Here is a 14,168-nt window from a genome sequence, read left to right as displayed (position 1 = left end):
GGAGAGTGAGCACCAGCACTCTTCTTGAGAATGATAAACCAGTCTCCTCTGGAATTCTGGCTTAATGAAAAGGCAGCCCCTGCCAGGATTATCTCATATCTATACATCATCATCTTTAAGGGCAGCTCCACACTTTGCAGCAGACAAAACTGCAGTATGTATAAAGATGGTACCTGTATGGACAGCATATGCATAGCTTTAGACAGCCATGTACACACATCAGGAAGCCCCAGTGCAATCAAGGTTCCCAGGTGCATGTAGACAGGTGCTTAAAAACTATGGCTATGTCATATACCCTTTATGTATTTACTGCAGGAAACATCAGTATACCTACAGCAACTGTGGTGCCACATGAAGCGTAGAACTGTCCTTACTTGGGCCAAATTGTACCACAGATGAGGTTCGTTTGTTGCCAATAACTCCACAGCATACAAAACCATATAAGGCAAGATTCTTGTTACACTTTAATGAGAAATATTGCCTTTTTGCTTTCAACCGAAACCTGATATTTTCTTTTCCTTTAAACTCACCATTTTTCATTCTGCTGTATTGGAACTACTTAAAAAAAAGATATTCTAATTGGGGTAAAACAAATACTATGGAGTGTTATGAGCTTCATTCTTTTTATTGCAACTTTGCTGGCAACCCAAACCTTTGTAAGGGGTAACTTAATACATATTTACACAAAAGAAGATGGCCTGTGTCAGATGTGTCAAGCTATGAATTTGGCACATTTGATATATCTGTAAAGCTAAGGCTTTCCATTTCAAATAAACTCTTTCTAGGCCTTGTGGTTTCAAAAATAATCTTCTGAATTCGATCTGATGGAGCATTTCTATAGAGTCTAAATCAGCTCTGATGTGGTCGCACACGCACACACACACACAAGTTTCAATCTTAATTGTATAAAACCTATGAAATCTAATGAGCATGTTTACACAGTCAGACTATCAAACCATTTAGGCATGAAACTGCATGTCTAATTTGCATACACAATTACTGCAATTTCAAATGCAAATCAAATAACCCCAAACGGTGAAAGAAGGGTTGATCAAAAGAAATGGAAACTCTGGAAGTATTCTGCATCATTCTTTCCTAATGAGTTATGAGCAACTGAAGTACAATCTACTACTGTTTCTGTAGCCATTTGCCATTGAGAGTAATCTACATTTGATCAAGGATGGTATTCCCTAATAACGTTGCAACTCTGCAAGCACATAATTAAAAGCATGGTTTGGGTGCCCTAAGAGAATAATTTTGATGGTTCTGCCCTGTGTATTTCAAATATTCTAACTATATGGCCTCACCAAGATTGTAGCCACAAACACCAAATACCTCCTCCAGGAACTGGGACCACCTGACTACAGCATCCCACCCAGGTAAGCCAGGGACATGGGGAACAGATGCTGCCAGGGGGAATCACAGGAACTGTCTGCCTTGTCTTGAACCCCCCCCCCACCTCCCACCCATCACAATACTATGTATTGCCTGAATTGTATTGTCCAAAAGAGCACTGCTGTAACTTATTTCCCTCCCATCAGCAGCCAAGAGCAACCTCAATGTACACACACAAGTAAAACGGACGGACTCCATCCCTACAATGTGGGGGGAGCAAGACAGAGTCCCCCAGGTATGTGTTGAGAGTGCGAGTACATGTTGCCATGGCTAACTGCTGAAACAGCCCCCCTTTCCCATGTGTGTCATACCACCACTGTTGAACTGCAATCTTCTAACACTGTTCTCTTAGCAGGCTCAGAAAGTTCCCCAAAGAAGTACACAGTTCTCTGTATCTCTCAACCAGGAACTCCACCATAACTACTGAGGCCACTGGCTAACCATGCATTTCCACTTGTGTCTTGCAGGACCGAAGGTCTCCACCCATAAAGGCCCACCAACAACCTAGGAGCAGACAATAGGAGGAACCACAGCACACCCACAGCATTCTCCCCCTCTCCCCAACACAGAACAGGAGGCTGGCATATGAGCACCAGTTGTTGCACCCAAGTGACTCCATCCCCACTACACCAATGACATCTGCGAAGCTCTCCACTCCTTGTCCCTTCAAAAATCTATGTTTAATTTTTTTAAAACCTTGAAAATATTACAGCAAGAGTTCCCAACAAGGCACCCATGGGTGTCATGGTGCCCACAAAGCTCTCTACTCCCTGGCCCCTTTAAAAAAAAATTATTTTTAATACAAAAAACTTCAAAAATGTTACAGCACCATGTTCTTCTTCCCATTCCTGAACTTGCTGCTGATGAGCAGGCAGGAAGAAAAGGAAAGAGTTGCTTCCTGGCCCCACCCATTCTTCTCTCCACACAGATCTTTCCCCTTTGCTCTAACTTTCCACTCTCAGACTCTAACCTTGCTATTTCTCTCTACCCAACCCCTTTCCTCGCCAGTTTTCTCTCTTCCCTGTCCTTAGCCTTCTTTTTTCGCTCTACTCCCAGCCCCTAACCTTGCTCTTTCTCTCCCACTCACCCCTTTTTCTTGCTGAATTTTTCCACTCCCAGCTTCTAGCCTCACTATTTCCCCACCACCACACACACACACCCTCTCTTTACATCACTGTTTCTCCCCTCTATCCTTGTTCTTTCTCTCCCCCCTCCACCCCCCACACCCCCTGTTTTGACTAGCCAAGCCCCTGTGGCAGCCATATGTGACTAGCCACATCCTCCATGGAGCAATTTTGTAGTGGTGCCCACAGCAGATTCCCAAATGTGCCTACAGGTCCAAAAAGGTTAGGGATCCCTGCACTACACCATCACCTCAACCACACAGTGCTGAGGCATACCAGCACCCCCACAACGTATCACAGATGTTGCCTGCTGCTCATTGTTGCCTCCTTGCATCTTCCTTCCTCTTCTCTCCACAAACTGCCAGCCAGTAGGTATGGATCTAAGATACCATGGTGTTGTACTGAAGGCAGAGGCCTGTCTGCAAGCCTGAACAACATGGCTCCCATCTGCTCAAGCAGCTTCCTTTAGCCAGGCCCCTGTATCCTTGAAGTCCCTGTGACAGTTATCCCATAGGTCCACATCATTCTCCTATCCCACAAAGGTACTCTGCACCTACCACCTTGCTGTCTTATCTGGTCACTGTCCAAATCACAAGAGCCCTGCTATGGGGAAGATTTAACAACCACCCACATGATTATCTTTCCTTACAGGGACCACATCCATTCTAATGTTGCTCAGTAATGACCACTGACATTTGAGTTGAATGTCACTGAATGGTGTGTTGTCTTTATATGCAGTCAGAGCCTGGCTAAGAAGGAATTCCTCAGGCCAGCCTTTCCTACCCCATGCCCCTCCAGATAGTTTGTCAGACCCAGCTCCCTTGCAACATCAGCAACCAAATACGTGTTTAAAAAAACAGTGAACTCCTTTATTAGAGCAGGACACAAACACAGGCACTTCACCAGCATCCACAGATCAGTCTTTCATGGGCTCATGAAAAGAAGTACTTCAAATAAACTCAGATAATCCAAACAGGAGCCAGAAACAGGGTCTTCAAGTCCAGCAGAATAATCTAAGACAGGGTCACAAGGCACGGGATTCAAGGCACACAATAGTTCAGGGTTTAAGATTAGCCCAGCAAAAGAGTGTCTGGGATCAGTGACATTATACTCACAAACCTCTTTTGCCTGTGCACGAGCTTGTATGCAGGGGCAGGGCAACTAGAGTTCCTCACTTATCAATCCAGCCCTACAGGAAAACTTAGCCTGGAGTTGGAAACTCCACCTGACTGGTTGTTTTTCCTCTCACCTTTTCAGCCTTCCAGGCTAGCTCTGGGTGTAGCTGGGAAGGAGGAGCTGCTTCCACCAGACCATAGTCTACTGTGAAACCAGGCAGAGACGAATTCCCAGCACCTTGACAATTCAAAACTTGATTAGGCCTTAAATCAGGTTCTTCTATCTTTGAATCAGACTCTTCCTTTTCTTCATCAGGGGAAGGCATGACTGTTTGGACTATGGTTAGGGATAATGGCACCATCCCTAACCATTGGCCATGCAGATTGGACCTACAGCATGAACCATCTGGAGGGACCCAGGGTAGGGAAGATGCCTCAGGATCAGTCCTGGAGGTCAGGAGAAAATCAAGTGTGGCAAGACATGGCCAGAAGTGGGATTCCAAGTCCCATGAGCATGCTGATCCTACAATGAAGAGGAGGGGCCCCCATGAAGGAGGCAAGTGAGTCGAAGGGAGCGAGTCGAAGGGAGCGAGTCGAAGGGAGCAGTCAGCAGGGCAGTGAGTACTTTTCACACAGTACATGGCAGGGCAGGAATGTCAGGCATGGGGTGGGAGAGGGGATGGACTTTGGTGATGGGTCAGTCACAGGGTGTAAGTACATAGTGCCAATTACCAAGAAAGAGGTACATTTGAAGGGTGCACATTAATTATAACTTGTTCTATACAAGCAACTTGTGGAGCGGGAAAATGGCTACCTACAACAACACAGATAGTCTAAATACTCTTAAGCATACGTTTATCTTCCAGGATATTGGTTAGCTCTGAAAGGACAGATCATGTGTCCACAGTTCAATCACAAATTTAACTCCACTTTGTCAGTTTGATTAGAGTGCACTGCTCAGTGCCATACAGACAGTGGATAAGATCAGTTTGTCTAGCTACTACTTATTGTCTCAGTTTTCCAATTACTCAAGTTACTCTAGCATCATTATTCTCAGAAGACATTATAAGAACTCTAATTATTAGCAGGGTTGTGTCACCTAAGAAAATTCTATAGAAAATCTCATTTAACAGTTTTCCTAAAATACCAGCTACTGGAATTGTGAGTACTCAGGCTTTCACTGCATTTCTAGCCAGGCCATTGTTTTCAGTGTTGAAAAGACTACTCTTGCATACTCTGCATCAGAGGTGGGCAACTCGTGGCCCTCCAGATGTTTTGGCCTACAAAAATCAGCCCTAACCAGCATAGCCAGTAAGAGATCATGGAAGTTGTAGGCTAAAACGTCGGGAGGGCCACAAGTTGCCCACCCCTGCCCTACATGTTCAGGAAACACAGTGATAAATAAAAAGAAGCATTAAGGATATCCTTTGACCTATACATTATCATGGACACATGATAGCTCTACAGCACTGGTCAGCAACCCACAGCCTGTGGGCCACACGTGGCTCATGGAGCCCTGCTGACTTTGGCCCCATCAGCTGGGCAGTAGGAAACAGACTGCTGTTCTAGAGTTGCTATTATCAGTAGGGAAACAATGATCTTGGCTGCATCAGGATTACAGGCAGGGAAGGGGGCTTTAACCTCCACCCCCTGTGATCCCAATGCAGCCAAGATCACATCAGGATCACTGGGGAGAGGGGAAGTGTGTGAGGGGGGGTGAGAGAAAGAGAATGAAGGGTGTCTGTGTGTATGAGAGGGGGGAAATGGTGAGTGAATGTGTGTGTGTTCTGGTCCCACCCACCACTTCCCTGCCCATCTGTGGATTCCCCTGCCACCATTTCAGCCCTCTGCCCTAAAAGGTTGCCCACCCCTGCTCTACAGACTGGAGTGGTTCAGCAAGACCTGAACTTCAAGATTCTGCTAATTCTGTAGCTCGGCACAAATACTAAAGAATGTACAGTGAAATCCAAAACCTACTGGTCAGAGTTTACAGTTCAAATGTATTTATTTAAGATATTTTTATCCTGCCTTTGAGTCTGAAAAACCCAAAGAAGCTAACAATAAAAACAGTCACAAAACAATAGTTTAAAAGACTATCAAAACAATACAAAAGCCACAGCAAATACAAAACCATAAAAACATCAGAATCGGAGTTAATGGCAACAAAAAATTCCTCAGACCCACAGCCTGCTGAAACAACCAAGGCTTTGCAGCTCATAAGAAGGCAATAAAGCCAGGAGGGCATTCTCGAACCTAGGTGCCATTAATGAAATGGCTCTGTCTCATCTGCTTATCTTCCACAGCTCAGATAGTGGGAGGACACAGATCAGGGTGTCTGATGTTAATCGTTCTTACCATGGGTTGGATGCAACATTCGCCTTCCATAAATAGAACACTTATGATCCAGTGGAACCTGCTAGTGAAAGGAGAAGGCGGCAATTTTTGCCAATGCCCCCTCCTCCTACAAGCCCCCTAGTGTTCTGGAGGGTCAACCCAACCCACCTGAGCAGATTTTCAGAGGGTACAGGGTCCAAGGGAGAATCAGCAAAAGTCACCTCCCCATTTCCCCTGGAAGGAGCTAAATCTAGATCTGAGACAATACTAATACAAATTCAATTAGGAAATTCAGTATAAAGAAGGGTGGGGGCGAAAGGAGAATGGAGTTTACTTCTCAGATGCAGGGGTGGGGGGGTTGCCAAGATGGATCACTGAAACTCTTTGCCCTTGGAACTACAGTGCGATATATTTGTTTTTAATCAGAATCTGTGATGAAATCCAATCTTTGGCATATAGCTACATCATTTAGGGCTCTCAGAATGAATTGTTTCTCCAGCAACAGCCTCCATGACAAATGAGCTGATCCAATCATGCCTACTTTGCTTAACTCCTGGTGAGAAAATAAAAATTTGGCAAGATACGAAACGTACCTACATGGATTGTCAGAGCTTAACACTTTCTTAAGTCCTGAAGGTTTTATCATAAAAGAGAGAGAGTAAAATGTTTCTTTTCAAAAGGGTGATGGTGGAGGGAAGAAATCCGCTGTATTTCATTGACAAAACACTGCCTAATGTCCCACTATTCCCAATTACATACTTTGATTCTAAAGGCCAAACTAAATGATCTGCTAATCACACATAATTTAGCTATTTGTGATAGTTTTCCTTACTCTTGTGCAAGTTCATGGGGTCCCAATTTAGGATCACAGCTGTCCAGGAGGGGGGGTTAAACCTTATCCCCACCCATTTTCCCTGAAATCCCACCCCTGAACACACAGGGGAGTTTTTAAAAAAGGGGGGAGTCTCCAGTGGAGTCAATGGAAATGGTTTTCTCTTTTTTCCCACATACCCCCAAAGGTGGGTGGAATTTGGGGGGGAAATAGGTAGTGGTGGAAAGTTTAACCCCCCTTCCCAGACCGTCATGGTTCTAATCTGAATCAGGGCTGTACATGCTTACATAAGAGTAAAGAAAACTATCACGCATGGCTACATTATGCATGAGTAGCAGAATAGTTAGTCTGGTTCTTAAACTGCAATCCTATGAATACTTACTTGGGAATAAGCTCCGCTGAATGCAGTGGTGCTGCCTACTTCTGAATAAACATGTATAGATTCAACTTTTAAAACACATTGATTATGTGTTTAACAAAGGCTCTTCAGCCAGCTTAAAATGCAACCTTTATCTTATCAAAGAGAAATGCAAACAATCTTACAGAGATATTTTGCCACTGTAACTGCTATCCTGGGCTGCATCTATATGGCACTGCTTTGACACACACACACCCATCACAACTGCGCAGCAATGCAGCTTTGAGTCAGCATGCATGTCCTGTGATACGCTCACGATGTACTGCACGCTTCCCTTACAGACTCGCCATGACCTCTCTTTTTTGCCTTTTTACTGAAATGTGCAGCTGTGCAGTCCCGTGAGCGTGGGGGTGCGAAATTTCAGTGGCTGTTTTGTATTTGAGGGGCTCTGTTGTGTCTTTCCATCCCTTTTTAGGTAAAAAGTGAGGGTTTTGTGCTCCTTCATTCCTGCACCATCAGTTTGTCAGTTCCCCAGCCCGAGACTCTTGTGATGGTTCACACTCACAAGTGTGAGCGCTATGTGCCTAGCCATTGCTTCAAAATGGTGGCCAGAGTGATGTTGTTTTGGGTACTGAGTCCACAACTGTTGCGAAGATACGAAACTGCAAAACTGCGAAAGTGTGATTACATAGATGAAAACGCCCCTCTGTGCCTCTGTGACTGTGCAGCTGAGAAGGAATGGGGGGAGCAAAGGGGCATCACAGAGTGATGCAGGCACTATGCACACCTACAACACACCCACTGTAAAATGTGAAGTCAGTTCGAGAAAGGAACAGATGGCCTGCAACCACGGGGGAGCCCGCAGCAAACCCAAAAAATTGCAGTAAAACAACTACTCGGAACCCCGCATTTTCCAGGCAAAAACCACGTATGGCTGCAAAGTTGCGACTATGTCATCTATCATGAGGGACCTCAACTCACACCCGCCCCGGAGTAAAAACCCCGTGTAGATGGGGCCCTGAAGTAGGAACTCCAGCAAAGAAAATGAGAGAAGTATCCAGCCTCTGATTCTTTCCCGTGTGTGTGTGTGTGTGTGTGTGTGTGTGTGTTTAGTCCCACAGAGTTAGGAAAAAATGTTTTCAGTTCTAACATTTCTCAGTGACCACAAGGGGTGCAGACAGAATGAGAGGATCAAGCTATACCTTCCATTTCCCCAGACTTGTTTTTAAGCTGGAATCTCTGGTTGCTCCAATTTATTAGTATATAATGAAAAACATTCTCCTACAGAGTGACTGACTCTGCTTCTTCTATTACCCCAGATTATGAATTTGTGCCAATCATCTGCTTGTCCTTCAGGCTCACCATGATCACCATGCTTTACATTTCTGAGGGTGACTGTGAATACGTCTTGTCTCCACTGTAGATGCCTACAATACTGCTTCTTCTTCGCAAGCCCTGTTGCAGGTGTGGGGAGCCAGTGTTGTGCCCAGCTCTTGGGAAGAGGTATTTTTAATTAAGGACCTGATTCACACATTTCATGTAAATTATAAATTACATGGCCAGATTTAAATGCCTGACTTCTCACATCTACCCATCCCTGCATTTGCACGGTTAACAGTTTCTGCTTGGATGTTCAGAACATCCATCTATAGGATCAATTCTTTTTCCTTTTTTGCACACTGTCTCTTACTGGTTTCATGCAAACACTTCCTTTTTTGGTTTGTTTGTTTTTAACCTTCCAAACAATCTTTATACAGATGATGCAATACTAGAAAAGTAATAAAGTTAACTTTCTGACTCCAAAGCAATTGGGATTTTGGGAATTAAATCTCCTGGACACATGCCCTGTTTTTACATTTGGCTATACCTTCTCAAGTTAGAATATAAACACATATACAATATAAATTATTATTACTGTTTTATGTTATCACTAGTTATATCTAGCATGTTTTGCAAAGGTAATTTTGACAGAAGGATATCAAACAGCATCCCCTAGTGTCATGTAGCTGGTTCACACTGAGTAGAAAGTAGGGCTTTTTTGCTCTATAATTTCAACATGTTTTATGGTGAATTCAAATGATACAGTGGTGAATGTTCCTCAACTTTATATATTTGAGTGCAAAAGATACAAATAGCTATATGTATCACATGACTGAATTATGATCAAAAGGTGATATTTTGAACTAAGAATATCCGAAAGGTATTAACATAGAAGTTTGTTGCTAAGAAAAATAATTATAAGTAAATAGAGAAACTGATGAGAAACTTGGCATACCTTTCAAAACAAAACACTGTTTACTGCCTGTAGGATACCAAAATAGTCTTCTAACACAGGAGGAGCAAAAGGTCACTGACAGGATTGAATAAACATACAAAAATGAGGATGTTATAATATACTATAATGCCCACATTTAAGGTACCATTTCACATCCCAGTTACAGAGGAACCTGACTTCCAGATGTGCTGCTTAGAGATCTCACAGCCTGAAAACTGAAAATTGAGCTCCAGTAGAACTGAACAACAACAACAACAACAACAACAAAGAACTAAAAATAATCATTGGAGTGACACACAATATTATGAAAAAAATGCCTTCAATTATGTCAATGAATATGATGATGGGAAGACTTAGTATTGATAGGCAAGGTAAAATAATGCATGAACCAATCCTTATTCAGGCCAGTCTGTACAACTGACATGAATAGGGAAGCCATTGTGCCTGCATGAACCGTGGGTGTACATCAAAGATAGGAATATAGGAATTTGGCCCATCAAGCTCAGTGTGGTTTACACCAGCCTTCCTCAAACTGGTGACCTCCAGATGTTTTGGACTACAACTCCCAGAATTCCTGATAATTGGCTATACCAGCTGGGGCTGATGGGCACCAAAGTCCAAAACATCTGGAGGGTACTACGTTAGGGAAGACTGGTTTATACTGACTGGCATCATTTCTCAAGTTTCAATTGGGAGTCTTTCTAGTCCTACCTGGAGATACAAGGGATTGAACCTGGGACCTTTAGCCTGCAAGGCATCTGCTCTACCACTGAGTTTCAGCCCCTCCCTTTGGAAGCACAATGATCCAGCATATGCAAGAGGCATCTGGATTAGAGTAAAAGCTAATCCAAAAAGGCTGTTCACCAGCAAAAATGATGTATCAAACATGAACCCAAGGACTAGATCCTGCTAGGGATGTCAGAGAATTTCGCCACGGATCTCAGTGAGGCCGAATGCCAGTGCATTCGGCCCCCGAAATCTGTGGCGGAACGGCCTGCCACCACCCCGCCCCCCTGCGGATCCCCCCCCCCCGGGACGAGACTTACCTGGGGCAGATCTTCCGGGCGGCAGCGGCGGCTCGCGGTCTTCCGACCGGCTGCCGCCGCCACCATTTCCAGGCTTGTGAAAAAAGAAAAAGAAAAAAAGACGTGATAGGCTACGTATGTCAAGGGCTCCTTGGAGGCCTCTCTCAGTCTAATCCAGTAGCCAAGTCCAGACACAGACAAAGGGATTCCTTTCAAAGCTTTATTCTTCTTTTACAACTTAACAACTCTACAGGTAGCAACTAGATCTGAGCAGCACAGTACCTATGCCCTAAGTTGAAACAGTTGGTCCCCGTTTGAAAGGGAATTACTGGCAGACCCCTGAACTTAAGGACTAGGGAGAGTCCCTCCCCTTTTCCCTTGGATCCTCGGGACGCAGCCATTGTTTGTGCGCCAACCGGGCACTGCGCCTCCTTTCCGTGCCCTCCATCTGGCGCCGCTCTCTGCGTCTGCATCGCGCATCCACCAAGTCTGCTATCTCTGCTCGGTCACTCCCTGGACTGCTTTCTAATCTAGGAATGCTGGTGGGAGGAATCTCCGTCAGCTGTGGGCCCTGGGAAAGAGGCGCACGTTCCTCTCCCAGGAGCGACTGCTCTTCCTCCGAATCAGAACTACTCTGGGATTCTATGGGCTCAGTGTCCACCCTGACATCATCCCCGCTCCCATGAGGCCCTCCCTCCTGCTCCTCCCCTGGGGCCCTGGGCTTGTGGGGGTACAGCTGGTGGAAGCGCCTCAGCAGCAACGGAGCATGCACATTTTCTGCGGGTTCCCAGGATCGCTCATCAGGCCCGTACCCCTTCCAGTCCACCAGATATTGCAAGGGGCCACAAGAAAGGCGGGAGTCCAGAATCTCCGCGATCTCAAACTCCTCCTCCCCCTCCACCAGAACTGGCGGTGGGGGGGAGCCGACTAAGCGATGAGGGTCGCCAGAAACCAGGGGGGACAGCAAGGACCGATGAAAAACAGGATGGATCTTCATGGAGGGGGGGGAGAGCCAGGCGAAAAGCAACAGGGTTAATCTGGGCCGTAACCTGGAAAGGCCCCATGCGGCGAGGCGCGAGCTTCCTTGCGGGCGAGTGAGAGGGGAGGTATTGGGTGGACAACCAAACCCAGTCCCCCGGTTGCAGAGACGGACCCGGCTGGCGCTGCCGGTCTGCAGAGGCCTTGTAGGCTGTCTTGGCTTGCTCGAGGGAGTCCTGTAAGAGGTGGTGTACCTCTCGCAAGTCCTCTAAAAAGTCCTGGGCCACTGGCACCAAAGAGGGAGCTAGGGTGGACGGGAAGGCCTTGGGGTGGTAACCAAAATTGGCAAAAAATGGAGTTTGGCGGGTGGAAGTATGGCAGGCATTGTTATAAGCAAATTCTGCGAGAGGCAGCAAGGAAAACCAGTCATCTTGCTGGTAATTGACATAACAGTGCAGATATTGCTCCAGAGTCACATTGGTGCGCTCAGTCTGACCGTCCGTCTGTGGATGGTGGGCGGAGGAAGGACGGAGCGTCACATGGAGCAATGCCAGTAGCTCCCTCCAAAAATGGGCAGTGAATTGGGCCCCCCTATCGGAAATGAGACCCTCGGGCCATCCGTGGAGGCGGAAAACATGCGCCACGAACAGCTCTGCCGTCTCCCTGGCTATGGGCAACCCAGAGCAGGGGATGAAATGGGCCATCTTAGAAAACAAATCCACCACCACCAGAATCGTGGTCTTACCTTGTGAGGAAGGCAAGTCAGTGATGAAGTCAAGGGAGAGCAGTTTCCAAGGTCCTGAGGGGGTAGGCAGGGGGTGAAGCAAGCCTGTGGGCTTGCCTGAGGGGGCCTTCGCCCGCTGGCAGGTTGGGCAGGAGGCGACATAGGACTTGACGTCCTGACACACACGAGGCCACCAAAAATCCCTCATCACTCCATGCAGGGTCTTGGCGACGCCAAAATGCCCAGCTGTGGGAGAGTCGTGGCACTGATGGAGGACCCTCTCGCGGAGGGGTCTAGAAGGCACATAGACCTGGCCAGAATGGTAAAGCAGGCCACCTTGCAAAGAGAAGGGGGTAGAGTGGGGGGGGGCAGAGTCTAGCCCCAATTCCTCCACCTTTTGTGTGAACAAAAGCATCCTGAGCCTGTGCAGAGAGAAGGAGCTCCTCCCAAGAATGAGGGACCGCAGCTGCCGCCAGGCCTTGGGGGGGAAGCCGGTCAGCCTCCTTCTTGTCAAACACATCCTGAAAAGCTGCATACTTCTCTGGGGGGATGATGGTAGCTCAGGGACTGCCAGAAGCAGAGAAGGAGGGGGGGAAGGGTTAATGCCTGGGCTGGGACTGGCACCTCCTCCGTGAGGCAATGCTCCCGGCAGTAGGGAGATGCAAACTCCACTTGCTGAAGCCCCCAAGAAATCTGAGGGTTGTGCTTAGAGAGCCAGGAAAAACGCAGCACAACTGGATATAAGGGAACCTTAGCTAAGTGAAATTGAATCTGCTCAACGTGGGACTGGGTGCGAAGAGTGAGCGGAACTGTAATACGGGTCACCTCGCCCGAAGAGAGAGGATGCCCATCAATGGTCTGCACTGCGAAGGGGGCAGGAAGGGGCAGGGTAGGAATCCTGTGGAAGAGGGCGAAGGTCTCATCCATGAAACTAGTCATAGCCCCCGAGTCCACTAAAGCTAGGGCCTCCACCCCACCCCGCTGTGAGGAGCGGAGGTGAACATGCAACCGCAGATGGGAGGGGGGGGTTGGGGAAGGCACCCACCCAGTGGGGAGCTGACCCCCACACTGGAGGCCCCCAACAAGCTTGGGGGGCAGTCTAGTCAAGCCTGGGGACGAGGAGGAGGAGGAGGAGGAGAGGGAAGGAGAGGAGGAGGAGGCAGCGGAGCCGTGGATTTAACTCGGCAGGTCTTGGCGAAATGCCCCAGGTTTCCACATCGAAAACATCGGCGCTCAGCTTGCCGGCGCTCAAGTTCCTCTGGCGGCAGTGAGGCTCGGGTAGCCCCCAGCTGCATCGGGGTCTCCTCCACCCCCAGCGCCGGAGCGGGGGGTGGGGGAGGAGGCAGAAAACGTGGGGGAATGGGAGGAGGGAAATCCTGGCCCCCGGTGCCCCGCCGGGTCTGCCGGCGCCCCTCCAGCTGACTATCTATCTGAAGGCAGGTCTGGATGAGCTCCTCCAAAGTAGGCAGGCTGGGCGTGCGCGCCAACTCATCTAAGATCTCGTCGTTCAAACCATCCAAAAACTGAGCCAGTAGCGAGGCATCATTCCATTGTAAATCCTGCATCAGCAAGCGAAAGGTTGTCGCGTAGCTGGAAACTGAGTCCTTGCCCTGCCGGAGGCGGCGAATCTCCCGAGAAGCCGTCTGCGTGCGCAGGGGGTCACCAAAAAAACGTGCCATGGCTGTCATGAAACCTTGAGAGTCCCCGAGCAGGGGGTCATTAGCGAGCAGGAGTCCCGAAGCCCATTTAGCTGCCATGCCTGACAGTACATTAATGATGAAACCCACACGAACCTGTTCCGTTTGGAAATCCTCAGGTCTAAGATGCATGTACAGCTCTGACTGGGCCCTGAAAATCTGAAAAAGTCCTTTCTCACCAGAAAACTTCTCTGGCAACGCCACCGGGCACTTGCGGCATGGGGGAATCGGAGGTGGGGGGGGGGTTGAAACGCTGCCTGTAGATTCTGCACGGCAGCCATCAGTTGAGCCATCTGATCACGGAGCATATG

This window comes from Heloderma suspectum, chromosome 2, assembly GCF_057233095.1.
Source record: "Heloderma suspectum isolate Gila_16-S chromosome 2, 16-S_ref, whole genome shotgun sequence".
Classification (NCBI taxonomy): domain Eukaryota; kingdom Metazoa; phylum Chordata; class Lepidosauria; order Squamata; family Helodermatidae; genus Heloderma; species Heloderma suspectum.
Note: the sequence above shows the minus strand (reverse complement) of the source record.